Source organism: Oncorhynchus mykiss, chromosome 5 (genome assembly GCF_057628025.1).
Source record: "Oncorhynchus mykiss isolate SJ-2025 chromosome 5, ASM5762802v1, whole genome shotgun sequence".
Classification (NCBI taxonomy): Eukaryota; Metazoa; Chordata; class Actinopteri; order Salmoniformes; family Salmonidae; genus Oncorhynchus; species Oncorhynchus mykiss.
The window spans coordinates 44905916-44916200 of NC_143026.1; positions in this window are offsets into that span (position 1 = coordinate 44905916).

Here is a 10285-nt window from a genome sequence, read left to right on the forward strand (position 1 = left end):
GAGTCGGTCCAAGAATTGAACCCTGTGGCACCCCCATAGAGACTGCCAGAGGCCCGGACAACAGGCCCTCCGATTTGACACACTGCACTCTATCAGAGAAGTAGTTGGTGAACCAGGCGAGGCAATCATTTGAGAAACCAGGGCTATCGAGTCTGCCGATGAAGATGTGGTGAATGACAGAGTCGAAAGCCTTGGCCAGGTCTATGAATACGGCTGCACAGTATTGTTTCTTATCGATGGCGGTTAAGATATCATTTAGAACCTTGAGCGTGGCTGAGGTGCACCCATGACCAGCTCTGATACCAGATTGCATGACAGAGAAGGTATGGTGGGATTCGAAATGGTCGGTTATCTGTTTGTTGACTTGGCTTTCGAAGACCTTAGAAAGGCAGGGTAGGATAGATATAGGTCTGTAGCAGTTTGGGTCAAGAGTGTCCCACCCCTTTGAAGAGGGGGATGACCGCAGCTGCTTTCCAATCTTTGGGAATCTCGGACGACACGAAAGAGAGGTTGAGCAGGCTAGTAATAGGGGTTGCAACAATTTCGGCAGATCATTTTAGAAAGAAAGTGTCCAGATTGTCTAGCCCGGCTGATTTGTAGGGGTCCAGATTTTGCAATTTTGCATCAGCTGACTGGATTTGGGAGAAGGAGAAATGGGGAAGGCTTGGGTGAGTTGCTGTGGTGGGTGCTGTTCTGTTGACCGGGGTGCGGGTAGCCAGGTGGAAAGCATGGCCAGCCGTAGAAAAATGCTTATTGAAATTCTCAATTATCGTGGATTTATCGGTGGTGACAGTGTTTCCTATCCTCAGTGCAGTGGGCAGCTGAGAGGAGGTGTTCTTATTCTCCATGGACTTTACAGTGTCCCAGAACTTTTTTGAGTTTGTGTTGCAGGAAGCACATTTCTGCTTGAAAAAGCTAGCCTTGGCTTTTCTAACTGCCTGTTCGATGCTAATTGTAACGTCGGGTGAGTGATGAGTGAGGAGTAAAATGCAGAGAGCGAAGTGAACGGGAAAAACGCTTTAATGTCCTTTAAAATGTAACAGGTCCAAACATGGGTGAATCCCCTAAAACACTGGTGCTAAACAAACCAAAAACCTTGTTACAAACGCTGGACAGCGAAAACCCAAAACAAACACGATACATCACCAAACGTAACAACCAACAAGCCCGCACAAACACCAGCGGGCAAAACAAACTTAAATAACACCCATCCCAAAACCCCAACAAGGAACAGGTGAAAACAATTGGACAAAAACAAACAAAAAGGAAAAAGGGATCGGTGGCAGCTAATAGACCGCCGAGCGCCACCCGAGCAGGAAGGGGAGCCACCTTCAGTGGTATTCGTTTGACAGTGATGAGTGGAGGTTGTTTGACCGCTGACCCATTATGGATGCAGGATTAAACAAGTTGTTGATGTGCCGAGCCTTGGCCCCTCATTGGCCATCAGAATGTGCTCTATGGCTGAATATGTGGTTGCTTCAAGTTGTGTATTTAAGGTCTGTTAGTCCGTTATAGCCTAGTTTGTTAAATAGCCTGCACCATATTTGCTAAATACGTTGAACATGTTTTCAGTCCACATTGTTGTAATTGCATTGCTTCAATAAGGAAATACATTGTTAAACATAGGCTATAGCATGCACACTGATATAGCGGCGAGGTCTACTGTAAATTACAGTCTTGACATGGATATACTGTGCCAAACGTAATCAATAAGCAAGACGAAATTCACTAGGCTATTGATAAGGCCTAAAAATACATTGTATAATTCTAATCAAATTCTAATAAATATGAAACAACTTGTTTTAAATAGGCTATGTCAAAATACAGTTCCAGGCATCTTAATTGCTCCCTGTGGATGTCTAATACACACAAGGCAACTTAGACTATGGAGGGTTTTACGCACATGCAAACTTTTCACAGGAACATGATAAGGATTCAATATAAAGAGAAAGGGGGCTTGCCCATTCACCGTTATACTGCTCATGAATGTAATGTTTTACAAACATCATGGAACCATCTGACAGATCGTATTTGCACTTCTCCAGAAATAGCAGACGAAGTTGCGTTACATTCGAGAATCTTTCCAATAAATTAGGTTTTTAAATAAAATTAAAATGAAAAACAATCAATTTGCTTTTTAAATTAACAACAATATTTCGAAATAGGATCGGGTCAGAAGTATGCTATCATAAATCGCTTCTCTCATTCCATGGTACTGTGTACACACTTATGCCTAAATGTCTTTATGCATAGGCTCCTGTTAATTGTAACGTTGCCTATGAGGTAGATTCTCAAAACAATTGTCCGTTAATATGGAATTATATGAGGACAATAGTTTAGAGGAGCATGTCTGGTAATCGGACGAGGGGTGCTCTTTGAAAATGTGGGTGGATCAGAGGAGGCTGGTGGAAGGAGATATAGGAGGATGGGCTCATTGTAATGGCTGGAATGGAATAGTTTTATTAATGTTTCTAAATACCAGATTCACTGGCACATTTCTCCTTCCATGAGCACGGTGCGTCATGGCTGAATAGGCTGAGCATCAGCTCTAAAAATCTGTGCCATTATCAACTGCCTTTCTGTTAAAACCTGCATTTTATGAGTCTTAAAACTTTGCAGGTTGACGTTAATTGTCATGAATCTTACCCTGGAGGCAGAACTGAGCTATTTCCACGAGATGTGCAAGCTGCAAAGTCAAAATTGGCTATATTGTGAAAATTCATAAAAACAAATTGAATTTAAGGTGAGGGTTAGGCATTAAGGCTAGCAGTGAGGTTCGGGTTAGGGTTAGGTTTATAATCAGATTTGATGACTTTCTGGCTGTGCCAGCTAGTGATCACTCTGCAGAACTGTCTCCAGGGCAAGATTTATGACTATAAATGCTTTGAAGGACACACTTCAAACAGTGCCACACCTCCCACCACAGCGCAAGCGAGCTAATGTTATATAGGTACAGTGCCGAACCTGACATTAGGACTGGAAAATAAATGCCAGTGCGGCAGTTTTTACTTGACAAAATTGCAAAATAAAGTGCGTTTGACACAGCCAAAAATAGATCCCTAGACGTCAGGAGTGTCAGGTTCCTGCGTACCCACTCATTTGTTCCTCAGTTTGATTGTACAGTATGGGGTGTCATGACGTTGCCCTGTTGGCGAGGTTTATTAAATAAATAAATTAAATACCTTATCCACTTTTCTCTCTCTACTCTACAGATTGGACTCTTAGAAAGCCCTTTGTCAACATAGAGAGAGTCTGGTAACATCAAAAGGTTGGGGAACGGAACCATATTTCGGTAATCCAACCAGTTGAAAATATCCGTTGGTACTTAAAGAATATGATGTCAGATCAGTTGTCGTCTGAGAGATGATTACTGATGATAGGATGACATAAATTGTATCTTGAAAAGTCTACACATTCTAGTTATCAGATTCACATGGAGTTGTTGTGCAATTTAAATGTTTAAATATGAAACTAATTGTGAAAAGATTAAATGTCATTTTAGCTTCTAAATGAGAGAATTGTTTTTCATAAGTGAACTATGCTCACTCAGTGGCCCCGCCCAAGTGAACAGACATTGGTTGTGAACTATGAAACACGCCATTCTCTCCACCACTACAAAGCCCATTGATGAAAGTCAACCTTGGGTTCCCAATGATGTGAGGACTGCCGTCCATACGTTTAAAATGGCTAATATCAACTACAGAACTAAGCCAACCTCAGCATGAACAACTACAACCTAATGAAATTAACATTGTGTTCACGTGGACTGCTGTCCATACGTTAAAAAGGGCAATTTTCAACGTGGAGGTGACGATCAACTAGCTGGAAGGATGAATTTCGACTATACCAGTCAGAATATAGAATGAGTTTATAGCATAGCAACTTGGTATGAACTTTGAACTCTTATTCACTAAAGAAGTGATACATCCTAGACGTCGAGTTAGCAGCAGCAGCTGTAAACGTGGGTTAGGAAAGGACAGACAATCTCTTCAGAAAGACAGGGTACTACAACGTATCCATTCTACCACTCAATGACGGTACTACAACGTAACCGTTCTTCCACAAGACATATTCTTCAAAGGACAAGGGGGATCTCTGCTGGGCAACCCAACCTTCCATCTTCGACCAATCTATATAAGCGCAGCTCAGAGTAAATTTTTATTGCATTTTCCTTTTCCAAATGGGCGGTTATTTAGAATGCATAAGATTCTGTATTTACGATAGCATAGCTTCATAAGGTTCGATAGAGACCCAATCCTTTTGTTCCTCAGTCTTCCCGCGCATTCACTCAAACCCGTCCGCTAAGGACGTTTTCTTGTGTGCCATAATTAGTAATCAATGTATGATCCATCATGTGTATATGTAATTATGTGTGATTATATACGTATTTAGTAAATAAATAATTAAACCAAATGTTGTATTGCTGTTTCAACTTGCTAACCAGGGTTCGTGAAGATAACCAAGAATTTTACAACGTTCAGAATTGACTGCTATGGATTTTTTAAGATTACCAGGTCTTTAAGAGTTTATTCGGAAGACAACAGCTCTATAAACATTCTTCCGTGGTGCCCCGACTTCCTAGTTAATTACATTTACATGATTAGTTTAATCAGGTAATATTAATTACAGAGAAATTATTTTATAAAATAGCATGTCATATATCACTTAATCCATAGCAAAGACACGACAGGAGAAAAACCAAGAGTACTTGGAAGTACCCACCCCTCATAATAAGCAAGTCTGTCAGGGTTTCAAAACATAATTTATGAATAAAATAACAATAAGGAGGCTATACACAAGGGGTGCCGATGTGTAGCCCGTGCTTCCTAGCTAGATATGTAGCTTGTAACTTGTGTGTCTGTGTGTGTGTGTGTGTGTGTGTGTGTGTGTGTGTGAGTGAGTGAGTGAGTGAGTGAGTGAGTGAGTGAGTGAGTGAGAGATTGAGTGAGTGAGAGATTGAGTGAGTGAGCGTGTCTTACATAAATGGTTACATAGAAAGGTTACATAAATGCATGAAATGGCCATTTATAAAGTTATCACATACCATTATATCAAACATGACACATTTACAATACTAACAAAAGTGTGTGTGGGTGTGTGTGTGTGTGTGTGTGTGTGTGTGTATGTGTGAGTGAGTGAGTGAGTGAGTGAGTGAGTGAGTGAGTGAGTGAGTGAGCGTGTCTTACATAAATGGTTACATAGAAAGGTTACATAAATGCATGAAATGGCCATTTATAAAGTGACACATTTACAATACTAACAAAAGTGTGTGTGTGTGTGTGTGTGTGTGTGAGTGAGTGAGTGAGTGAGTGAGTGAGTGAGTGAGTGAGTGAGTGAGTGAGTGAGTGAGTGAGCGTGTCTTACATAAATGGTTACATAGAAAGGTTACATAAATGCATGAAATGGCCATTTATAAAGTTATCACATACCATTATATCAAACATGACACATTTACAATACTAACAAAAGTGTGTGTGGGTGTGTGTGTGTGTGTGTGTGTGTGTGTGTATGTGTGTGTGTGTGTGTGTGTGTGTGTGTGTGTGTGTGTGTGTGTGTGTGTGTGTGTGTGTGTGTGTGTGTGTGTGTGTGTGTGTGTTGTGTGTGTGTTGTGTGTGTGTGCACGTGCACATTTCCTGAAAAGGTACGAAACCAATAACTTTTTTTGAAAAGTCAGGCCTTTTTTCAGGTCCTGAATTTGTTCTAATGCTATTTTAAGCTTAAGGGTTATGTTTAGGGGTTAGGTATAGGTTTAGAGGTTTTGGGGTTAGGGTTAGGTTAATGTTTATGGTTAGGCTCAGGCTTAGGCTTAGGCTTAGGCTTAGGCTTAGGCTTAGGGGTTAGGGAAAATAGGATTTTTAATGGTGAAACATTTTAACACTCCAAAAGGTCACATTTCACGAAAACACAGCTGTGTGTGTGTGTGTGTGGCATCAATATGCATGTGTGTGTTTTGTGTGAGTGTTCATGTTCGTGTGTGTGGTTAGAGTCCAGTGAGTGTCCACCGAGCCTATGCAAGAGAGTCAGTGCAAAACATAAGGATACATAAGAATCAAATCAAATATTGTTGGTCGTATACATGTATTAAGCAGATGTTATCACGGGTGTAGAGAAATGCTTGTGTTCCTAGCTCCAACAGTGCAGTAATATCTAACAATACACAACATTGCGAAAAAAAAGTAAAATAATGGAATTAAGAAATATAGAAATATTAGGAGGAGCAATGTCGGAGTCCGGAGTATAAATATACTGTATATATACAGTGCAGAAAGTATTGACATTTTCCACATTTTGTTACATTACAGCCTTATTCTAAAATTGATTCAAATTGTTTTCCCCCTCATCAATCTACGCACAATACCCCATAATGACAAAGCAAAAATAGGTTTTTAGAAATTGATGCAAATTTTTATATTTTTTTAACTACTGAAATATCACATTTACATAAGTATTCAGACCCTTTTGTCACGTCTACTCCAGCTACTGCTCATTGTCACCAGTTTACTTATTATTACGCACACCTGCCACCATTGTTATGCGCACCTGTAGCTACCGAGGATGCCTCAGCTGGCTCGTCAGGCTCCCATGCCTCAGCTGGCTCGTCAGGTTCTCAAGCCTCGGTTGGCTCGTCAGGATCCCATGCCTCAGCCAGCTCGTCAGGCTCCCCGCACCTCACCCGGCTCGTCACGCTCCCGTGCCTCATCAGAGGCAACCGGCCATCTCCTGGTCCCGCACGTTAGGGAGGGGGTACTGTCATGTCTACTCCCGCTCCCCCTCTCTGGCGCTCATTGTCACCAGTTTACTTATTATTATGCACACCTGCCACCATCGTTACGTGCACCTGCACCTCATGACACTCACCTGGACTCCATCACTTCTATGATTACCTCCCCCATATCTGTCACTCCCTTTCATTCTTTCCTCAGGCATTATAAGTTATATTTCTCATGTCCAGACACTACCCATTTGGTATTGTTACATGTTTTTTGTATTATTAAATTCACCCGCTGTACTTGCTTCCTGACTCCCAGAGTCTAAGTTACACCTTTACTCCATACTTTGTTGATGCACCTTTGGCAACGATTACAGCCTCGAGTCTTCTTGGGTATGACGCCACAAGCTTGGCACACCTGTATTCAGGGAGTTTCTCCCATTCTTCTCTGCAGATCCTCTCAAGCTTTGTCAAGTTGGATGGGGAGCGTCGTTGCACAGCTATTTTCAGGTCTCGCCAGAGATTTTCGATCGGGTTCAAGTCCGGGCGAGGGTAGAAGCTGTTAAGGAGCCTTCTGATCCCAGACTTGGCGCTCCGGTACCACTTGCCATGCAGTAGCAGAGAGAACAGCCCATGACTTGGGTGGCTGGAGTCTTTTGACAATTTTTAAGGCCTTCCTCTGACACCCGCTGGTATAGAGGTCATGGATAGCAGGAAGCTCGGCCCCAGTGATGTACTGGGCCATACGGACTACCCTCTGTAGTGCTTTGCCAAGCAGCGGTTATGACCTACGGTTATGGATGGCGATGACGACCGTCATGGTTATAGCGTTGGACCTGTAACCGAAAGGTTACAAGATCGAATCCCCGAGCTGACAAGGTAAAAAAATCTGTCGTCCTGCCCCTGAAAAAGGCAGTAAACCCACTGTTCCTAGGCCGCCATTGAAAAAAAAGAATGCTCTTAACTGACTTGCCTAGTTAAGGAAAGTTAAAATAAATTACCAGGTGGCGATGCTCTCAATGGTGCAGCTTTAGAACTTTTGGAGGATCTGAGTTCCCATGCCAAATATTTTCAGCCTCCTGAGGGGAATAGGCATGGTTGTGCTCTCTTCACGTTGGTGTGTTTGGACCATGATAGATCCAAGGAACTTGAAGATCTCGACCCGCTCCACTACAGCCCCGTCGATATGTGTCCTCCACGATGTGCATTAATACCACTAGAGAGCAATGTTACCTCCAGACTATTCACTTGTCTATGCAACCTTAATCTGACATGTGTTAGTTTGTCTCCACAAGATCTGTTAGCAATCACCAGCCAGAAACAAGCCTGCGTCAAACAAGGTACAGTGTACCAGTACAGACCGTGAGATTACCATAGACCACAACAGGAAACAACTACGTGGTACACATGCGTTTGTTAAATAAATGAGTGACTGTCACAAAAAAAATATTTATTGATCCACAACAAATATTTAGATGAATTTATACATAAGTCATTCTGACTTTATCAAGCAACTCTAAGACTTTTAGATCATGCACCTGTATTGTTCTATATTCATGTACGAATCAACAAACAAAATTAGCCCTCTTGTATTGAAAAGTTGCAATATGCTTTGGACAGTCTGGTGTCATGTCTGGTGTCATGTCTGGTGCCAAAGCTCTTCTTCGTCCACCCCGAAGTTGGAACCAGCTTCCCCCTGAAGCTAGGAGAGCAGTGTCCCAGCCCATCTACTGAAAACATCTGAAACCCTAAGTCTTCAAAGAGTTTCTTAAATAATCCCACAGCACCAACCCCTCCCCACCCCCCTCTTCCCCCATCCCAACAAAATCCCTATGTCACTTGATATATTCACTTCAATCATTGTAGATGAAGGGGAGGAGACAGGTTAAAGAAGGATTTGTAAGCCTTGAGACAATTGAGATATGGATTGTGTATATGTGCATTCAGGGAGTGAATCGGTAACACAAAAGATTTGAGTTCCTTTGAACAGGGTATGGTAGTTGGTGCTGGGTTTTTCATGCTCAACAGTTTCACACGTGTATCAAGAATAGTCCACCGCCCAAAGGACATCCAGCCAACTTGACACAACTGTGGAAAGCATTGCAGTCAACGTGGGCCAGCATCCCTATGGAACGCTTTCAACACCAAGAAGAGTAGCTGCTGCATGTGAACTTTAAAAAGAAAGTTAGCAAAAATAGATAAGATCTTGCTACCATGGAAAGTTAAATGCCCGACTATTTGTGGAAAAATCACCCTGATTAATTCTTTAGTCATATTCCAGTTTACCTATTTACTTCTGGCCCTGCCTACATCGAACAATTTGTTTTTTAAATGATATGAGCAAAACATATTTCACTTTGTTTGGAATGGCAAGCCAGACAACATTTTCCTTGCTTATTTATATAATGAATAGGAGTTTGGGGGGAAAAAATTTGCTAAAATCATCAGTCATACAAAAGTTATGCCCAAACTGGTTCTCCAGTAGATTAATAAGAATATCTCACCCCTTCCTCAAAAATTGACGTTTTCCCTGTATACAAGATTACAGCCTCTCACTTTCAGTTAATTGAAAATGGAGCACATTGACCTTGAGCTGCCGAGGAGAGCCCCAGATGACAACGTGGGCTACACATTCCGTCTCTACTGAGGACATCTGTAAGACATTCAAACGTGTTAACCCTCGCAAGGCAGCCGGCCCAGATAACATGTCTAGCAGGCACCTCAGATAATGTGCAGACCAGCTAGCTGTTGTATTCTCTGACATTTTCAATCTCTCCCTAGCTGAGGCCTCTATCTCCCACCTGCTATCATCCCTATGCTCAAAAAAGGGAAAGTAACTGAACTGAATTACTACCGACCAGTAGCACTCATTTTCATCATCATGAAGTGCTTCGACAGGCTGGTCAAAGACCATATCACCTCCTCCCTCCCTCTCACCTCCTCTCCAACTCGCCTACCGCCCTGACAGATCCACGGACGACGCAATCGCCATTGCACTGCACACTGCAGTTACCCACTTGGACAAAAGGATTGCCTTTGAGAGGATTCTGTTCATTAACTACAGCTCATCCTTCAATACCACAGTGTCCTATTAGCTCATTACAAAGCTCACGGCCCTGGGTCTGAACTCCTCCCTATGCAATTGGGTCCTGGCTTCCTGACGGGCCGCTCCCAAGTGGTGGAGGTAGGCAACATTACCTCCTCAACACTGATCCTCAACACGTGGGCCCCACAAGGGTGCGTCCTCAGTCCCCTCCTGTATTCTCTGTATACCCATGACTGCGTGCCCTCACACAGTTCCAACTCCATCATCAAGTTCGCTGACAACACCAACAATGACGAGACAGCCTACAGGGAGGAGGTAGGCACTCGGACGGCATGGTGCCAGGTAAACAACATCTCCCTCAACATGAGCAAATAAAAAAGCTGATTGTGGACTTCAAGACAAACCAGGCTGAACACTCCCTCATCCTCCTCAATGGGGCTGCCGAAGAGACGGTCAATAACTTCAAATTCCTAGGCGTACACATCTCAGAAGCTGAAGTGGTCTAGCATAGAAAGCACGACAGCGACTCT